At 47.3% G+C, this 20,300-nt stretch overlaps 1 protein-coding gene across 6 annotated transcripts in view; it reads left to right on the top strand.

The window, feature by feature from the left end:
• The first annotated feature begins 305 nt into the window (after nt 1–305).
• St3gal1 (ST3 beta-galactoside alpha-2,3-sialyltransferase 1) overlaps nt 306–20,300 on the top strand; it is a 67,963-nt gene continuing 47,968 nt past the window's right edge. For 3 of the 6 annotated variants that reach the window (XM_087558053.1, NM_001013219.2, XM_087558052.1), the window contains 2 exon segments: nt 306–401; nt 18,154–18,291. The gene's annotated coding sequence lies outside the window, so the exon portion shown is untranslated. 6 annotated transcript variants of the gene reach the window in all.

The raw sequence follows: 20,300 nt of genomic DNA, 5'->3' as shown, positions 1-20,300 counted from the left end.
GAAGCCCCAAGCAAGGGGAAAGCCGAGCTGAGGCCGACAGGAGGGGCGGAGGGGGGCGCCCCGGCGCCAAGGGGCGGGCACTGGGCGGAGGAAGGGGAGGGCCGAGCGCGGAGGAGGCGGCCACCAGGTTGGGCGCGCCGGAGTCCCGGCTTGGTCCCAGCCGGCGGGCGAAGGCGGCCCCTCCCCGGACGCCCCGCCTCTCACTCCCGTTACACCCGGGGGAAGGTGTTCCAGAGGCCGCTCCCATCCTCACCCCGCCTCCCGTTTCTCCGGCGCTAACCTCTGCTGGCGGAGCCCACTATGCCAGACACTTTCGACACTTTGCAAAGACAAAGAGCCCTAGACCGGAGGGAGAAGAGAGGAGGAGACAGAGGAGGACCGTGAGGTGTGAGCTGACTGGGGTAAGTATCCTGGACACATCTCCTTAGATACCCCTTTGAACCTCTTCAGTGCCCCAAACCGGGCAACTCCAGCGTGTCTCCGTCTTTGGTGAGTGCGCACCCAGCTGGTCTCTGTCCCGGTGCCCCAGGGACGGCGCCCCCTCGCGAGTTGGGGCTGGAGAAATTTCGCTTGTGTTCTCTGAGTGCTGAGGTGATCGTCCCGACCCGGGAACAGAAGGGGTGGGGAAGGGACTACGAAGGTGTAACAGTAGAAGTGGAACCAAAGACCCCTGGCGCCAAGAGGGAGACACAAGGAGAGAGATCCCTGGCTCTGCCACAGCCACCACGGTGGTCTCGGGGAGAGGGTCAGGGAGGAGACTCCAGCTCTGGTGCTCCAGGCTCTTCGGTGCTTACTGGAGGAGCCTCCTGGAGCTCAGTGGAGAGCCTACGGCGGTTGTAGTAGCGACTCCCAGAGCGGCTGCCGTGACATTGCACCCAGCACCGCAGTGGATCTCCTCCCGGGCCGCGGGTAGGAGACTCCATCAGGCGCAGAACGCCCCCCTCTCTAGAGAGGCGGAGGTCTCGGGCTGGGACACTGTGGGGATGCTAGGATAGCGTTGACTTTCTAGACCAGAGGTGGTGGGACAGTCTCCGGATGGAGTCTTCCAATCATCTGTGGGCAGGCGCAAACCCTGGGAGGAAGCTGTCGTCCCCCGGGACACCTCTAATACCGCCCTGCTTTGGATCTTGGGAGAAGTTGGAGTTTAGGACAGCACAACAAGAAGCGGTGTGTTGAAAAGTGGGTAGATTAGGGTGGGCAAAGTGAGCTCGGCGGTGGCAACTCTAAACTTGGAATCTGCCCCAAACCCGTTAGGCGCCGCAGCTGCCAAGAAATAATGTGACAAAAGTTAGCAACTTGTCTGCATCTCTGTAGTGTGACCTGCGCAGGGCACGGTCTGCCGCTTTGATAAGTGCACGGGGTGGGAAGTGGTGACACCGGCCAAGGCGACTTGGTTGGAGTACTGTTAGCTCGGAATCGGACCTTTGCGCAAGCAACTTTCAGCCCTCGTTTTTCTACGCGTGGGCGTTTGAGTGTGACCTTGCGGGAGGCAGCGCGACTGAACTCGAGACAGGGACTAAGCCTCCCGGTGCCCGCCTCATAGTACAGGTAAGGTGTTGGGCGCTTCGCCTTGCCTCATCGTGGAGTCTCAAAAAGAGTGCCCGGACCTCCATCTATCTATCTGCTGGAACCTGGAGTTTCTCCAGCCTCTTGCACAAGGGTCCTAGCCGGCTTCTTCCGCCAGCAGGAATTGGCCGCGCTCCATGAGAGGACATGTGCGTGCCCAAAAGCGTGCGAGTGGGTGGGAGATGGTTTGGCCAAGGCATCTCAGAAGCTGAATGACTCCTCAAGAGACACTAGTGACCCCAAGGACAGCTCGCATAGTTGCTACATCAGGTATTCGCCAGACTTTGAGCGTGTTTATGGGTAACCTTGTCCTCTCCCAGCTTACCACTGTCTCGGGTCCCCACACCTCCACGGCTTTTGTGGTGAGATGGAGCGCTCACGCCTCCCAGCTGCAGGTGAGGGGCGCTCCCCAGCAGAAAAACTGCTAGGAGCAGGGGACAGTCTCTGCCACCGCTTCTGGCACATAGTTGGTGCTAATACGTGCTCACTGAAAAGACTTCGTGACAAGGATCAGGACGCCCTTCCTCTCTTTCCATTATTACTACTGATTTAAAATTCACCCACTGGCTTCCAGGAGAGCGCTGAGCACGCACCCTGCTAAACCAATGTGCGTGTTCTGGTAACTAAAGGCAGTGTCCCCAGGTTTTCTTTCTTGGATGATGGGCTAGAGCACCCCCAGGTTTGAAAAAGAAGGATGCATTGCCCCCTGTCGGTTGCTTTGGAAACAACTGTTAGGCTAAGCTATGAGACCGCCTAAGCCTGTGACCAGAGCCTCTGGGCTGGGCCCCTGTGCCTCTGCACTTCCCTTTCCTGTCCCAAACACCAAAGCCTACTCATTTTCTGAACTTTCATGATTGGCTGAAAAAAAATAACTAAAATTCCCCACATGTGTCTCCTGTGTGTGCCTAAAAAAGGATGTAAAATGAAGAATTTCGCTTTGAACGTGTGACTTAGCCTCTAAAAACCACAATTTCCATATCTGTAAGGCGGAGCCGCCGTTACTACGGACACCCAAATGAGTCTTGAAGAATAGATATTACACAGAACCGTGTGTAGACATCTGCCGTGCAAATATGTTCACAATATGCTTGTGTGTTTACATGTATGTGAACGGGAACAGAAGAAAGGAATACACGAATGGAGAGAGAACTTCTTCCCTGTCCTTTCTGACATGATATTTCTTCTTCCCGCCTTGTTTGTGTAGGTCACACTGGCCAGCAAAGCCACGGCCTTAGCTTAGCTTAGCTTAGCTTAGCAGGGGCTTCCCCACACTGGCTTTGTCCAGATCTGGGGCTAAAAAACAGGAAGTGTTGCTGGAAATGACCACAGAAGTTTCTTCAGGAGTGTGAGCACCACGCTCTTGGGCTCTGTAGCATTGAGCAGAAACTGACCGTTTTCTGAGCTATTTGTAGATGGTGCTGAGTTCAACCTTCAGGTGCAGGCTAACCACCACTCCTCCTACACTCCTCCTGAGGTTGGGGCCTCTGAACAGTTGGCTGTCACCAATGTTAGAGGTTCTTGATTTCCCCCTCCCCCTTGGGGATGGGCCTGAAAGAAAAGGATGTCAGGAAATCCTGGATCCTCAGTATGACTTTGTGACAAGTACATCTTCCCTGTCTCCTCCCACCAAGCGGCCTGTCTTGTCAGAAGTCTAACCTAGAAACAAGTGTCAGGCAGACCTCCCCAGGAAGGCACCTCCAGATGTGTGCCTTAGATACCTACCCCTATCAATTTACCTGGCTGGAATTGCTGACTCAGGGGGTTTGTGTTTGAACAGAGCTTTACTTTGTGGAAGCTGAACCTTAGCTTTCATCCCAAGCCATTCCCAGTCTCCAGAAAGCAAACAGAACAGAAGAAAAAAAAAAAAAAGTAAAGTCCACCAGTCAGCTTGTCCTTGTACAATGGTTTCTTATCCAGAAATATTTCCCAAGATCCCGGTAAATACCTGAGATCCTGGCTAATATGAAGTGCTATGATAAAGTCCAAATTTTATATCGAGCACAGCAAAAGGTTAAGGATAACTAGCAGTGAAACGGAACAGTTGTAACAATAATCAGCAATAAAAGTTGCTTCAAAACTTATAAGTTTAAAAGTTCTAGAACTTTCTATATAATTTGTTTTTGTGAACTTCAGCTGATTGTAAATTACTAAAAATGGGGAAGTGAAACAACTGGCAAGGGGGACTTCTAGAGTACTTCTCAGTGCTTTGTGCACAGAGAGATGGCCTGGTTAGCACAAATTCTAGAATCAAACTTTCAGGCCCTTTTGATCAGTTGCATGATCCACATGGAAACTGCATTCCTCATCACTGGCTTGAGAACCCGAGAGCATGTCTGTTCTAATTTGGTCAGAGGAACCCAGACATGATCCCCGTCAGAGCCTGTCTTTGAGTCTCAGTGCCAAGGCTCAATTGCTTTGCAACGTGGCACCCAAGCTATTCTGGGTCCTGGGTCTCAGTTTCACTCTCTGCAAATTAAGAAACTGTGGCTCTCTGCTGATAGGCACCTGGCATACAGCAAAGCCTCTTTGTGAAGACAGTCCCCACCTCCTTTAGGTTCCCTCAGATTCTTCCTCAGAACTAGTTCATTTGGGGAGGCTGGAGTGTTTACCCCCTGGCTCCTCCTCTCTCACTGACAGAGTGACTTCCTGTCTTTCACTAGGTCAAGTGATTGCCAGCAGTTCTCAATGCTGGGTTTGAGAGATGAGATCTGACTCCTGACCGTGCATTTATAGTAGTGGCTAAGGGGCTTCCATGTACAGATGTAAAGAGACCAGCATGACCTCCTTGTCCACACCCTAAAATTTATCTTAGACATTCTGTTCAATTCTTTATCTTTAATGCAAAACCATGAGCCCCAGGGAACACCACCAGAGTGACTTCCGGCTCTTCATCTCCAAAACCACTCATTTTTGTTCACTCACGTCTTGATATGTTCTTATTGGAGACCCAACATCAAACATCATTGAAAAGTCTGGGATTCACTATTTCTTTGGTTACTTTGGTGGTGAGGCTTGGGTTTCATTGATTCTATCTGAGCTAGTGTTTATGGGAACTTTGTTTAGTTCCAGATACCTCACAGGATTCTGGAGGTACTGGAGTGGAAAGCCACATGGTCCTCGAGTTCTATCCCAGAGGTCTCAGTGTTCTGGAGGAGGTGCATGGGATGAAGCGCTATGCTCTGTTCGGTATTTATCAGAACCAAAGCCACTTGTGCTAAAAGATGCTGAGAGTCCCCACCTTTGAAGGGGCCACAGAAGGAAACCTGTGGATTCTGTTGTCAGTCTGCAGTAGAACAGATGTGTTTTCTTGGGTGAGGTCATGCAGATATCAGAAGTGTTGTACACCTTGTGCATGCAAGAGAAACAGAGGGACTGAGATGACAGGCTGCTGTCAGCTTCTGTACAAAGAGGTGAGGCAGCTAGGTGCTTTCGCCTCCCATTCCTGCAGTGTGTCCTTTCCTCGGGCCACTTTACACACTAGGATAGTCAGAGAGTGCAGGGCCCTCACTGCAAACTTCTGACAGTATGACTCCGGACCTCAGCATGATTATGCAAAGCCAAGAGGGTGCATTGGATTTGCTTGGAAGATATAGCTTAATACTTGATTTTGAATATTGGACTTGCACCTGTACATACGCCTGCCATTCAGATTTGAACAACAAATTTGGGAGGGTGGAGTTAAGGAAACAGCAGGCAGAGGTGAGGAAAGGGTATTGGCTTTCAGCGGGACACAGCCACAGGCCAGCTGTGTGACTGACTCAGTCCTTGTACCTCTGTGCTAAGTCTTGGTAAGGTGCGTGGGCCTCTCCACTGGCTTGCGGAGTTATGGAGAAAATAAAAGGCCAGGTTCGCTCATGGAAGCTTCAGAGGCTCCAAGTTCCAGTTGAATTAAGTCTATTTACCAGAGAAATTGATTGTTTCGGGGCACGAGTCTCTTCTGAATGGTGGAATGGAGTACAAAAGTTCTGGAAAGCTCAAAGAAAAACTCTGTCAATAGGCAGCTGACTTAAAGGTAAAATAGCGTATTAGCCTCTTTGAAAACTCCCCATGCTGCCCTGGGGGAGCCTATGTTTCTTGTTCTTTTGAATTGTATTAAAGCATTAAAATCCCCTTCTTCCCTATGGAAGAAGGAGGGTGAAAAATTACCAACTGGCCAGAACAGGGACTGAGAAGTGATCCCAGAGCACTGTTACTGGGAGTCACCCAAGACCAAAACACTCTGTAGCCTGGCTGGGAGAACAAGGAGAACTTCAATCGAGTTTAAGGTACCCAGAATGGACTGAGACTAGCCCTATGGTCCCAGTGAGGCTCTTCCCTTTTCCTCTTTAACCCTTCATGTCCTATGTAGGAGACAGCAGTGTAAAAGGCCCGCCCTGTTTCTGTCTCCTGGAAAGAAGCCCAGGTGACAGAGGTTTATGTAAGCATGCCTTATTTGCCTCTCTGAGAAGGATTTCCGTGGCATCTACTTTTTACTAAGTGTTTAGTGTATGCCCCAAGGTGTGTGTTTGAAACATCTTGACATTTTGAGTTTAGACAGGAAATTCAAGTTGAATAAAGGTTGAATAAAGGACTTACCCCTCCTACACAGGTTGGGGCAGCACTTGGGGAAAATACAGCATGAAATGATGCAGTACCTATTTTACTTCTGGAAAGGAGACACGGGAAGAGGCTGGGATCCAGGATGGCATGGCTGTACAAATGTGCAGAGGCCCTGGGGAGAGACCACGGGGACCGGGGGAAGAAAGACCAACTCAAGCACTTTGTCCTAATCCAGCCTGCTATACACAACCTCAAGCCTCTGGAAAAACAGCCACCCAGTATGCATGGATGCAGCTGGGTTTTAGGACTGGCAAGCAGGAGGGATTCTTCAGTGTAGCCTCCTGGGGAGGAAATTGGGAGGAGTCAGGTATAGACTGGGTAGACTGGTGAGGTCCAACCCACATTGTCACCCTCTCTGGTTCTGCCACAGCTTGAGGCAGCAGTATGTCAGCCCAAAGATTATCCTACTGCCAGTGAGAAGGCAGAGGGTGGATTCCGTTTGTCTCATTTACTGTATTGGGAGTTGAGAATTCAAGCAGCATGGCAGAGGCCCTAGTGAGGTCCCCTGGCTCAGGTTCTAGCAAGAAGCATGAAGGGTGGAGTACCCAAGGGAGAGATTCCTCTAGTGACTCAGCAGTCAGAAAGCAGGACATGGTGAAGATGGGCTACTCTGGTGTCCTCTCACTAGGACCCACCCCTGAAAGGTTCCACCTTCCCTTAACATTGTTTTTTGGGGACCCAGCTTCCAACACTTGGATCCTTAGGGGACCCACTGAAGCCACATCCAAACCATGCAGACCTTCAGCTTGTCTCTGCTCACATTTCAATGCAAAGGATTGAACATTGCCTGGATTTCAGGGCACCTTGACGAGATGCTCAATTCAGCGACCAGATCACTCACCTGCTCCCTGACTCAGTTTTCTCTTTTGTCACACAGATATACTTTGTATAATTGCTGAGAAAACAAATCTATTTGTAAATAAATTCACCGTAAATTTTGGGTTATAAGAATTGCCCAGTGGGCTGGAGAGATGGCTCAGAGATTGAGAGCACTGACTGCTCTTCCAGAGGTCCTGAGTTCAATTCCCAGCAACCACATGATGGCTCATAACCATTTGTAATGAGATTTGGCACTCTCTTCTGAGGTGCAGGCATATATGCAGACACAACACTGTGTACATAATAAATAAATAAACCTTTGGAAAAATTACTCAGCAATGCTGGGCATTTTTTTTGTGTGTGTGTGCGTGTTTGTGTATGAGTCTGGTGCATACATCTGAGTGGGTGTATGACCATGTAAATACATACAGTGATATTTATATGCAGTGGTACCTTCAGAAGTGACAGCAGGACATGGAGTGTTTTCTCTATTGTTCTCTACCTTATCATCTTGAGACAGGGTACCTCATAGAGCCAGAAGCTAACTGTTTTTCCAAGGCTATCTGGACAGCAAATTCTTGGGGTCCAGCTATCTCTGAACCCCAGTGCTGAGGTTACAGGCTTGTGCACTCATGATTGGCTTTTTGCATGGGTACTGGGTACTCAAACTCAGGTTCTTCTCTCTGAAAAGCAAGTGTTTTGCCCACTAAGCCCTCTCCCTAGCTTTCTTTCTAAACTTTTTTTTTGTTTTATTTTTCTTTTATTCCTTAGAAGGTTAATTTGTGGACAGATTAGTCCACCATAGCTTTTCAAAAGCCCATTCAAAGATCACATTAATAAGACTGGAAATATTTGTATGTTAAAAGTGCCTTCCGACTAGTCTGGGGTTATTTAGACCTTTCTTCTCTGATTCTTTTTATGTGTGTTTTTTGTTTTCTCTTCTAAAGTACTGAAGTTATTCAACCATGTAAGTATAAAAGTATTTTTAATTTATGTGATATATTATTTATGTGATATATATATATATGCATACCTCTGTGGGTGGGTTTGTGCACATGAGTGCAGATGCCCATAGAGGCCAGAGGGCCTCAGATCTCGCTCAGATCCTTTGGAGCTGGAGTTACAGGTGGTTGTGAGCCTTCTGATGTGGTTGCTGGGAATTAACTCAGGTCCTCTGGGAGAGAAACATGTGCTCTTAATTGATGAGCCACTCTCCTGTCTATAACTTGAAAATTTTAAAGAGAATATAAAATAAGGGTTTTAAAAAGTCAAAACCAATTTGACCTAATGGCATATGCCTTTAATCTCAGTAGTTGGGAGGCAGAAGCAGGTAGATCTCCAAGTTTAAGACCAGCCAAGGCTATATAGTAAGATCCATTTTTCAAATATAAAAAAATAAATCATCAGGAAAATTGAATATTTCTTTAGTTCCAAGTGACTTGGTAGAATTAAAAAGTGACTTTAGGAATGGACAACTAGCATTCACAGAGAAAATACTTTCCCTGAATTTTACTAGATACGGGTTAAAAAAAATAACCCTCACAGATTGAATGTGATGGATTTGGCTTCATTAAAAGAAAACAACAGAAATCCATTTGAATGTACAAGAAACTAATGGAGCCAAGTAAATATGCACACATATTTACTTAATAAAGAGCTCTTGAGAAAAATCTATCATCTATTAAAAAAGCAAAACAAACAAACAACAAAAAACAACCAAAGCAAGCCTATGACTTTTCTAACTGAGAAAATGGAATGATTCCAAAATACTGTTTCAGGCTCAACAGGCCACGGACAACTTCACATGAAAGATGACAGTTCCTCTAATTGGCTATTTACTTTTTCCAAAATAAAAGGGTCAGTGGGAAGAAAATAAAAGTACAACTCTTTCTTTAGAGCCTCAGAAGTGTGGATGGAAGCTTCCAATAAATCTCCTGATTACATTGGTCACGGAGCGAAGGACTCCGTTGGCCCTTTACTCTGCTTTGGTGAACTGAGGCAATAACATGGCCTGAAAGGGTCTCCAGGGTCTCAGAACTGAGATATCTTGGGAACAGGCAGCCTCAGCTCCCATGGATTGAGTATCTGTAGCTGGGTCACCCTCCAAGTGTCAGACTAGAGATGAAAGTTCTTCCTACTTTGCAGCTCCAGAGACTGAGACATCAGCATATACAGGTGCTTTTGTGCAGGTCACTGGACCACTTTTGGGTTCTGTTCTCTGCCTCCACTGGGAGGGTCCTGGGGATCTAACTTAGGTAGCCAGACTTGGTGTCAGGTGCCTTTACCTCCTGAGCCGTCTGGTTTGTCTTAGATCTACATCTTGTTTCTCTTCATGGTGTCTGGGTTCCCACCTGACCACAGATTATCGTTCAACGCAGCCTAGCCCGCAAGCAGGCTCCCTGGTTGGAGAATCTGACCTCTCTAACATTGTACTTTCCTCCCCACAGCAGCCTGAGTCGTCTCTGTATTTATATCCTAATCCTATTTCACTGGTACCAGAAGCTGAGGGTCAACGAGGTTAAGACACTGATGTGGGTGAATCCCATAGCTGAAAGTGACAGAGTTGGAATTTACTGGCGCTTTCAGAGGCCAGGACCCTGACCACATGCAGTGTACTTAAAACATCATTCTGTATCCTACAGCTTTCATGGGAATTACATGGGAAAGCAGAACTGCCTCTGACAGGACATCAGCTTCTAGCCTAGATTTACCCCATCTGAGCGCTCTCATTAATAGTCATGGACTCGATGCTTCAACTACCTAGTCAGTAGGAGGTCCTGAGTCTCCCCCACTTCCTTTCTCCTGAGTCTAAGACCAGCAGCCTCACCCACTGGGAGACCCGAGCTTGACTTCAGTGTGCCCCAAGAGTCACATTGCAATCAGGCTTCCTGAGTTTTCTTGGTTGGTTCTGAACTTGTGTGATTTTGCCATCTTCACAAAAATCCCCATCCCAGGTCTCTGATGGGATTTGTTTTCTCCTAGTGCTGGCACATACCTATAGAACCTATGATGCCCAGGGACCAAGTGATGCTCAAAGCCATCGCGAGCCTCCCAGGATGAGACAGAAATTAGCAGGAAGATTAAGCACCTAGGTGGCACAAGCCAGCCTGAGAATTTTCCCTGGCTCCCTAGATGGGCGCCTTGGGAGGCTAACCTGCTTCCAGTGAGCTGAGGAGTGAAAGCCTATGACTTTGAAAACCCACCTGTTAAAAACATCTTCACAAAAGGCAGGAAGGTGCCTTGTTCCTTTAGTGGAAGATCTGCTAATCCCACCACCTGGCAGAGGGTCAGAGGGATAAAGGCTGTTGCTTGGGAAACATATTAGCTGTGAGCGCCAAGAGCTGCTCTGTGGGGTGCAGAGCTGGAAGTTTCAAAGGCTAATCTTCAGTGTAAAAATGTGGTCTTTTGGCCAAAAGGGAAATTAAAAATGAAGTGAGAAGATAAGATGAGCTGTTAGTTGTACTTGCCCACCCACCTCATAGGAACTTCGGATTAAGGAAAAAATACATTCTGGGAGCTGGCAGCCGATAGAAGTGCTTGCCAAGTAAGCCTGAAGACATGTTCCATCTCCAGAACCTTGGTGGAAGGAGAGAATTATCTCCCAGAAAAAGTCCTCTGACTTCCACATGTATGCCGTGTCATGTCATGTGCAAACTTGCATTGCCACAACCCCAACGTGCGCACACACACACACACACACACACACACACACACACACACACACAGGGGGAGAGAGAGAGAGAGAGAGAGAGAGAGAGAGAGAGAGAGAGAGAGAGCCTACCTTCTGTAGTGACACCACTGTCTCAGACATAAAACCTTTTGCTGTTTGCCTGTCCCTACCTGCAACCTGGAACAGGCTGAAGGAGGCAGTTGTGAGCCCCAAGTACGTACAGGAATCTACAAATGAAACTAATCCCTATGCCCTGCCAAACCCACAAAGCAGAGGAAGCCCTGGGGGCTATGGAGTGAGTTTGAGTTTGGAATCTGAACAACCCGAATGACTGGAAAGCATCCCCGGAGTGCAGTCAGGGAGGTTTCCTTCTTAACCTTGGGCTATGGAATCGTAACTGTTGCTTGGCGTGAGTGAGGAGGCCATGAGGCAAGCCAGTGATAGCACATTACAGAGGGTGCACGCTAAGATAGTGTGAAACGGAGTTATGAAATCTTAGTGGATGCCCTTGTTCAACCTTCTTCTCCCCAGTTCTTCAGTTATTCATATCTGCTGAGTCACGCACTGAATCATCAGCTCATCTGTTAACGCACTAGCTGTGTGACCTGGAGCAAGTGGTTTAACTGCTCTGTGCTTCCATTTCCTCGTCTGTAAAACTGAGGTCTTCTTATCTTCCAGGAGGTGCTATGTAAACACCAAGGGAGTCACTGCTCTGGAAGTGTTTGGAAAGGATAGCTGACACAATGCTCTGAATGACACCCTCATTCAGCATTGCAGGGCCTGTTGGAACCCTCTTGCTTGACCACTTTGATGCCATTTCCCTGGCTAGACTCTCTGTGGATATGCTGACGGGGTTTGCACACAACATGTAGGGACCTCTCTGACCACAGAGGCTCCACAGGGTAGAAAAATGATTCCTCATGCATCTTCTGACTTGGGGAGGGGAGGGTCTTTCTAGAGCAGACTGGAGTTCTCTTGAGCTATCTGAATTTAATCCAGGAGCTTTGTCTGTGTTTGAGACATCAGAAAGTGTTTGCTAGACATGAGAGGCAACTGAAAAGTGCAAAATGGTTTCTGGACTTGCACTTTATTCAGCTCAGGTCAGGCCCTGCCTTGTGCTTGCTCCACCCCTTTAGTAGTAGTCTCGGTGTCCCTGTCTTACTCTCGTCACACATCAGTGTGGGCCGAGAATCAGGCCTCCTATGGCTGCTAGGCATCCACATCAGTGACCACTTTCAGAAGACCCACACACACACTGAACATGTCTGTGTTGGCCTTTGTGTGTTTAAGTTAGTGTCTCTCTGCTTCTTATCCATCTAAGCACCTACCAGGGAGTGCACTGTTTGGCCATTCTGGTTCATTTCTTTTTCTGGGTAGGGTTGGGGATGCCAGTGTTATTAGCGTTTTGACAGTGAGAGGCTGAGGCATAGAAACCAGTCAAAACCCAAGTTTCAAGGGCAGGACATGTAATGAGGGCTATTACATGTCTTCTCTACCAAGTCCTTCTAACAAACTTGTTCTGAAAGAGAGGGGGTGGTGGTATGGCAGTACCTCTATCCCTTGCTGTATTGAGTCCCCTGTTCATTTCTCTGTACCTCTCTACCTCTCTGCACCTCATTCCTTCAATCACATAAATATTAGAGACTAACAGTTATCCTCCCTCACAGCATGTACTCTGAGCTACTACTAAGCACCAAAAGTAAAGTGGTTGTTAGTGGCACTCCAGGTGGCCTGCGCCAGAGGCTGGGTCCAAGGTTTCCATGGTCATAAGTGAGGTTTTTCTTCTCTTCTTCCCCATTTCCCATTTCCCTCATTCTGTCTTCCCCCGATTACAAGATCAGGTTCATAAACCTCCTTCATTAAAGAAGAAGTTATCTAGAAAACATTGCCCATCACTCACACACACACACACACACACACACACACACACACACACACAGAGAGAGAGAGACAGAGACAGAGACGGAGACAGACAGACAGAGAGAGAGAGAGAGAGAGAGAGAGAGAGAGAGAGAGAGAGAGACTACCTCTGAGTCCTCAGGAGATGAAGAAAACTTGCACTGATCTGCATCTGATGCCCAGAGAAGAACCACTTAGGCTGCCACCAGCTCTGCTGACAACCAACTCAGTCCACTTCAAGAATGCCCAGGAATGTTCTACCTGAAGTCAAGGACTTCCTTTATCTCCATCCGTATCCCCATAGGAGGAGGAGGCCCAGGACTAAGGCAACTCTTATAAAGGAAAATATTGAATTGGGCCTGGCTTATATTTTCAGAGGTCCAGTCCATGATCATCCTGGTGGGAATCATGGCAGTGTGAAGGCAGGCATGGTGATGGAGGAGCTGAGAGTTCTGCATCTTGATATGCAGGCAGCAGAAGGAGATTGGGTGACACATTGAACATAGCTTGAGAATATGAGACCTCAAAGCCCTGCCCTAAAGTGATACACTTCCTCCAACAAGGCCACACCTACTCCAACAAGGTCACACTTCCTAATAGATCCCCTCCCTAAGAGCCAAGCATTCAAACACGAGAGTCTATGGGGACCTTGCCTATTCAAGCCATCACAATATTCGTGCTCAAAGTGATAAAAACTGACAGTACACGCACGAATGCATGCACACACGCACAAGAATAGTTTAAGAAAGTGCCAGTCAGCACTTAAAAATACAACCTGTTGTACTTACTGCTGTTTTATTTAGTTTTACCAAAGTGACCTTGTGTTCTTTTTACAATTTTTATCCTTTACATTTTTTATTTTGTTTTTGCATTCATTGGTGCGTGTATGTGTATAGGCCTGAGATTGATCTTGGGTCTTCCTTTACTCCCTAATTTTGGAGGCAGAGTCACACACTGAACCTGCAACTCACTGTTTCAGTTAAGCTGGCTGACCTGAAGACCTGCAGGCCTGCCTATCTCTTTTTAGCCCGTGGGTTACAGGCACACTATGGTGCTGAGATTTTATATGGGTTCTGAGAATCCGAATTCAGGTCTTGAGGCTTGTGCAGAAAGCACTTTGCTCTCTGAGCCATCATCCCAGCCTCTGCACTCTTGATAATTCATTTGCTTACCAACACAGCCCAGCTGTGTTGAAGGAGGCACGTTTTGCATCATATCCATGAGGAAGTTTGAGAAAAGCTACTTTTGTAAAATCACACAGTTGACTGGACTGCCCTTCCATATGGCACATCTAGAAGTATCCATGCTGTGTCAGATTTTGACATGCCCACAGGCCCCTGACTAAAGAAAGAGTCCTGTAATTTAATGCAGGAATAGTAGCAGGCCAATCAACATTCAGACAATCATTTTCTACTTAAAGGGGAAAAGTTATTATTTATTAAGCAAACTGGCTCTGTCTTTCCAGGAATGATGTTGAGTTTTATTTCTTGTTCACTGCCCTAACCTGAGAAGGAACAAAATTGGAGAACAGTCTCCTGTGAGATTTACTGTATAACACAGTGCAGCAAGAAGGCACGTCTGATTGCTCTAGGAACTATGAATGGTGGATGTACTAATAGGGTCAAAGAAAGAATGACTTGTGGATCCAGAGCAGGGGAAATAAGAACACAGAGGAGCATAACCATGATTTGTTTAGCTGGAGTTTGTCTGAGTCCGTGCTCTAGCTAGTTGGTAAATGTCTTTCTTGTCTCTGAGTATCCTGAGTATACCAGCAGCTTCCCACTGAGAATGTAAGTTGGAACTCATGCTTTGTGGGGGATGGACATCATGAACAGGTGAGTTGCCTGGAACAAGTTGTTACAACCTGGAGACTCTATGCGCTCTGTAGACCCGGTGCACCAATTGGGTAACTGAGCAAGCATTCTTAAGCCTTAAGGGAGCCCCTACTTGGAACTTGGATTTCCTGTTTGTGGTCTTGGGAGGTTGTTCCTGGCCCCACAGAGAATAGCTATTATGTCTGATTTTCTTGCATCTAAAGCTCATGTTTGGAGTGTTTGAACACCTACCATGGCGTTTCAGTGATGAGGATTTAGTTGTCATCCATGTTGGAAGGCCCCGTGGAAGCATCAACCTGGACAGTGCCAGCATGCCGTCAGGGCTTGATGTCAACATAGCTGCAATGGGGCCTTTTAGCAAAGGGTTTCATGGACTTGTGTTTTTAAAAAAAATGCAAGGCATGGGAAGTCACAGTAATGAACTGACTCTTCTTGGCACCAACAGTGTGCCTTCTCTGTGTTTGAGAGCTCAGTGCTATGGCTTCAAAATGGAGCACCTGATGCTCCGGAGAGCGAGCTGAGCGCAGATGATGAGAGATGGTTTTGTTTCTCACCCCTCTGAAGAAATGTCTGAGAAGAACCACATGAGTGTAGAGGGCTTGTTTGATCCAGTTTCTGAGCTTTCCATCCATTGTGACTTGATTGCATGGCAGCGGGCCTGTGGCAGGGCAGAACCTGTGCGATCATGGGACAAAGGAGACCACTCAACTCAAAGCTACCAGGAAGCTGAGAGAGACAGGGGAAGGGGAAGAGAAGTCACAGCTGCCAGTGACTTCCTTCCTCTCAGCAGACCCCTATGGCCTCTTTCCATCGTTTCCCAGTAAGCCTACTGAATTAGCAGCCCATCAGTCGATGTATCCATGGATCAAGTCAGGGCCCTTGAGATCCATTCAATTCCCTGAGATTCCTCAGCTGACAACAAAGCCTTTGATCTACAATCCTTAGGGAAGTATTTCAGATTCAAACCAGTCACATCCAGACAAAGCAAGGGATTGGTTGCATTGCTGCAGTGAGATCTCTGGTCTTCACTTAGTGTTTGCAGTACCAGAATATAGAGTGAAGCTCAATGAAGAACAGGATTCCATGTTAAAGTAAGCCTCAATTTCCCCCTTATGCCTTAGGATATAGTGCAATCAGCATATTATCTCTGAGGATCCGTGTGTGTGTGTGTGTGTGTGTGTGTGTGTGTGTGTGTGTGTGTAGTCCTTTCTTTCAGGATGGTTTTCAACTATTCAGTAAATGTAACTTTCATAAAGCCCAAACTCAAGTACAGGCTTCTACTGAGTGGTGAGCCAGCCTTACTCCCACTGATACTCAGAGCTCCATCTCTTTCTCGTTCATTCATTAAACAATCACCAAGTGCCTCCTCAGTATTGTCTATAAAATACAGTATTATTTTACAACAAGGGTAACAAGGGTGAGTTGGGAAACCCAGCGGGCAAAGTGTGGCCCCTCCTCTAAGAGGCTCATTCTGGGAAGAGCAATAACAAGACACTGGGGCCAGGGAGAGGGATCTGGTGTTAAAACAACCAACCAAACAAACAAACAAATGAAAGAATGAATAGACAAAAAGTGGGTGAAGCAAAGGAAACTGTAGGGACTCCAGGGTAAGACCTCTAGCCCAGCTTGTATGCCTGAACGTGATCCTTAGCAGTACCAAAAAGAAGGAAGAGAAAGAGGAGGAGGAGAGGAAGAAGAGAAAAGGAGGAGAGGAAAGAGGAGGAAATGGAGAAAGAGGGAGGAGAAGAAGAAAAAGGGAGAAGGAGGAGGAAGAGGAAGAAGACTTGTAATGACTGTTCTTTGTATGCCACACTTGGTGCTCTGATTACCAGGCTGGGAAAGGATTTTGTGGAAGTACAGATGCCAGGAACTACAGTGGCAAGGTCTTTCCCATCCGAGAGTGAGCAGCAGGGTCCTGGGAAGTGCCTCTGGTACTGGAATGAGAGGGGTGGGCAGAAATTGGTGGGAGGGGCACAGTCATGTCAGCCAGTGAAGTGGGAGGTCGGGTTAAGATCTTAAGGTTAACAGACTATCCTAGCTGCTGCTGAGAGAGTCGGCGCTTCCTCCCTCCAGCAGTTGCTAAAAGGCAAGTCCCCTTTGGCCCATTATGAGAAGTAAAGACCTTCTCCAGTGGTAGACAAGTCTTGCTTCAGCTGAGCAGCGAGACGTCTTCAGTGGAGGTGGGGATAGATAGTGAGGGCTGCTGGGACCGGTATCCCCTCCCCTGCAACTCATTTAAGACGAGGCCGGAAGGAACGGGCCTTGGTTTTTGCTTCCATACTGAGAATCTGAGTCCTGCTGTTTATGTCCATGTATCTTCCCTGTAAACATCCTGTCCCATCAGCAGCTCCTAACAGTCCGTTTATAGTCAACAGCATGTGTAGTTTCCAAAGCCGGACCTAAGCCGTTAGACAAAGCTGGCTTCTGTTGATCTCTTATCAGCCAATTCTTCACCTGAAACAGATCTTGAACTCCCTCTCCCTTGTGCCAACCCTTTGAATTTGCTGTCATCCATAAGCTAACTTTCTTCCTAATTTGCCATGTGTGGAGAGGTGCCAGGGTGAGTGTGTCGGTTAGCAGTCCTTCCCTGCAAGATGCATAGTTCAGGCCCCAGGGCTTGATCCAGCCCACTGCTCTCATCGTCCTGACTCTGGGCAAATGCATACTTCTGATCTACTTCATTTAGCTAGGACTTGTCCAATCGACTAGCCACACAAGCAAGTCTGATGCTTACCTAGGCTAGCCACGGAGACCCAAGACCTCTCGGTGATGTTTTACATCCAAGATAGAGCTGTCGCAGCCAGTGACTGGTATTAGAATGAGTCCTTTCAGCAATGAGGAAGTAGATTTGTTGCATGAGTACTCTTTGGGGTGTATATAATACTAGAAGTACAACCTGAGGCCTCCTGAATGCTATAAATATGTACTCTGCTGCTAAGCTACACCCAATCCCTACTGTAGTCTTGAGCCTTTGTGCTCCATCTGCTATTTCACTAGTGCAAAGTCAATCTCAGGATTGAAAGGTGAAAAACTGGACTCTATGTGTGAGGGAAAGCAGGACTGCTTTGAATACAGATAGTGCGGGGAATGTTGGGATGCAGGGAATTTGGGACGCCCTCGGCAATGATGGTCCTGGTGGGACAGTGCAATCTGTTTCCTGTTCTCTGTTGTCCTTCTTGTGCCATGCTCATTTGAATGCTTTTCAAACCCATAATTTGGGGATCTTTGAGACTATGACCTTGGTAATGTCATGAATGCATTACAGAGCTGGGGAGCCAGAGGAGACCAGTGACTCACCATTGGTGTTCCCTATACAATAATCCTTTTAAATTTTCATGCTGGTGTTGTTTTTCCTGGTCCTTGAGTACACTTCCCTCAAGACTTTTGCCTTTATAGAAATGAGATCTCATGGGTAGTCGTGGTTAACAGTTCTCACCTCCTTCTTTCCACATCCTTCTCTCAGACCGACTTGGTCACTTCCTCCTTCATTCTCCCAAGTGTCCCTTATGTCCTGTGTCCCATCCCCCTATGTTTTCTGTGCAATTGTCTGACTCTCACCCCTTGCAGGCAGAAGTTATAGTTAGTTGTTGTTCTGTCCATACATGGGACTGTGGTGCTGTTGGAACCCCCTGTATAGTGTGAATGTTTGGGCGGGCTGCTCGGTAGTTGGATTCCTTGTCATTGTCTTCTGAGTATTTCAAAAAGACCTTGAATGGGATTAATGCCCAAACTAACCTATACTTTCTCTCTGTTCTCTGCTCTCAGGCTTGACTTTGCTGAGTTAGCAATGCCATCAAGGAGCAACTGGCACTTTGTTGGGTCTGTGCTGAGCAAGGCTCAGAGCTCTGCGGCCAGACAGCTGTATCAGTGAGCCAGAGGCAGACAGTGGCTCAACTTCCTGAGGTAAGTGTCTGTTTTTCTCCATGTAAGGAAGAAGTGCTGTCTTTTCCAGACCCTCCCACAGGGTTGTGCTGTGGGTTGCCTTGAGGGATGAGAAAAATATGCTGCTTTTTCTATTCTTTGGAATTAATGTTGAGGGATTTCACAGGGGATGAGACATGTGCTGTTTTTCAGACTCTTCTGTGGGTTATGTAGCAAAGCAAAGGGCCATTGCCCTGTTTTCTTAGACTCTTTGTAGCGTGCCCTGCCTGTCTGCCATATGGAGCAACTTCCCCTGAGAGGAACCATTTTCCCTGTGAGGTACAGAGCAGGCTTCTGATAGAGAACTTTGCCGTTCTCGTGAAAATTGAGAAGAGACACCTGAATTGTGAAAGTTCTTTCACAACACATGACTGTCAATACAAGTACGGCCTGGCCTGCCATGACTGCATCGTAGCTCAAGAGTTCCGTGCTGCCACTGAGGACAAGACTGAAGAGGCTCACGTGCTTCGTACATTATGCAACTAGATCTGAAGATGGCTGGCGGTTGTGCGGAATCAGCGTCTGTCAGTGAGCCTTGACACCTCTCAGGGGAGAATGGTGTGGCGGGCACAGTGAAGCCCTGCATTCTAAATATAGTGCTAGGGAAGATTATGTATTGTGTAAGACAAACACACACAGGTATATACATATAAACACACATACACATCATCCGGATTAAAACTAAAAAAACTGTATTGATGGCCTCTCACTGACTGAAAGCCATTTAAGAAAGGACAAGTTTATTATGGGTCACAGTTGGAGGTGTAGCGAGCTCAGCGTGACAGAGATGTTATGGTCTCAGGAGCATGAAGCAGCTGGACATGTTGCATCCACATTCAGGAAACAGCAAGAGATGAATGCTAGGGATTGACTCACTTTCTCCGTCTGATTTAGCTCAGGACCCAGTCCATGCCTGGTATGCCCAGCACCATTAGTATACATAGTCCCGCCTCAATTCATTAACCTAGAAACACTCCCTAGAGATGTGTCCAGAACTTGATTTCTATGGCAGTTCTAATCCTCTTCAAGTTGACTGACTGACTTGTATAGGAACTGCATCTTAAGTTCTCACTAATGATGCTAGACCATCCATGAGGTTCAAGCCTATCTTGCTATTAAATAGCTCAGTGCTACTCCAGCTAGCACATTATTAAACTCTCAGAGCCTGTGTTAGACCCTTATCTGGAACACTAATAAAGCCATGCTACGTTGCACTGTCGTGGAAAGCAGCTACACCTAGTGAACACCTATCTTGCCTGTTGTGCTCCAACAGGAATGCAACAGGGCCAGGAATGCACCATAAAAGGAAGAAGAAAACCCAGAGCAGAGGGTGGGTGTCACAGATCCATCCCTCCTTACCGTGATCAAATACCTGACAAAGGTTCTCTTAGGGAAAATGGATTTATTTTGGCTTCTGGGTTAAGGGGATGCTACCCCAGCATGATTGTGAAGACATGGTGGGCAGGAATAGCTTCAGCTATAGCAGCGGAAGCTTACTCACATCTGGGAAGATCAGATAGACCTAGAAGCTAGTAAGAGTTATAACAGGTACTAGAGCTGAGCTATAACCCATAAACACACACACACACACACACACACACACACACACACACACACACACAGAAAGAGAGAGGGGGACGGGAGGCCCAACTTCCTCCAGTCAGGAAGAGAGTCGTCAGAGAGTTCCACAGTCACATCTTAAAGATTCCATAACTCCCCAAATAGGGTCACCAACAGGGGAACAATCATTCAAACATGTAAAACTATAAGAAGAAGACATTTTACCTCCAAACTTTAACAATAGGAAGGTGTTTGTTCCCATGGGTACAGATTTCCGACCCTGGCAGTGGTCAGCTGGACCTTGTTGATGGACACCTCTCCCTTGATCCCTAATCCACATCACCCACACACAGTCTTATTTTAAAAAAAAGTCCACCGACAATACCTAACAATGTGTGAATATACATGCATGTGAGAACACAGAACATGGC

Source organism: Rattus norvegicus, chromosome 7 (genome assembly GCF_021556685.1).
Source record: "Rattus norvegicus strain SHRSP/BbbUtx chromosome 7, alternate assembly SHRSP_T2T, whole genome shotgun sequence".
In the NCBI taxonomy this organism is placed as follows: Eukaryota; Metazoa; Chordata; class Mammalia; order Rodentia; family Muridae; genus Rattus; species Rattus norvegicus.
The sequence above is the reverse complement of the archived record's forward strand: the minus strand, read 5'-3'. Positions and strand labels throughout refer to the sequence as shown.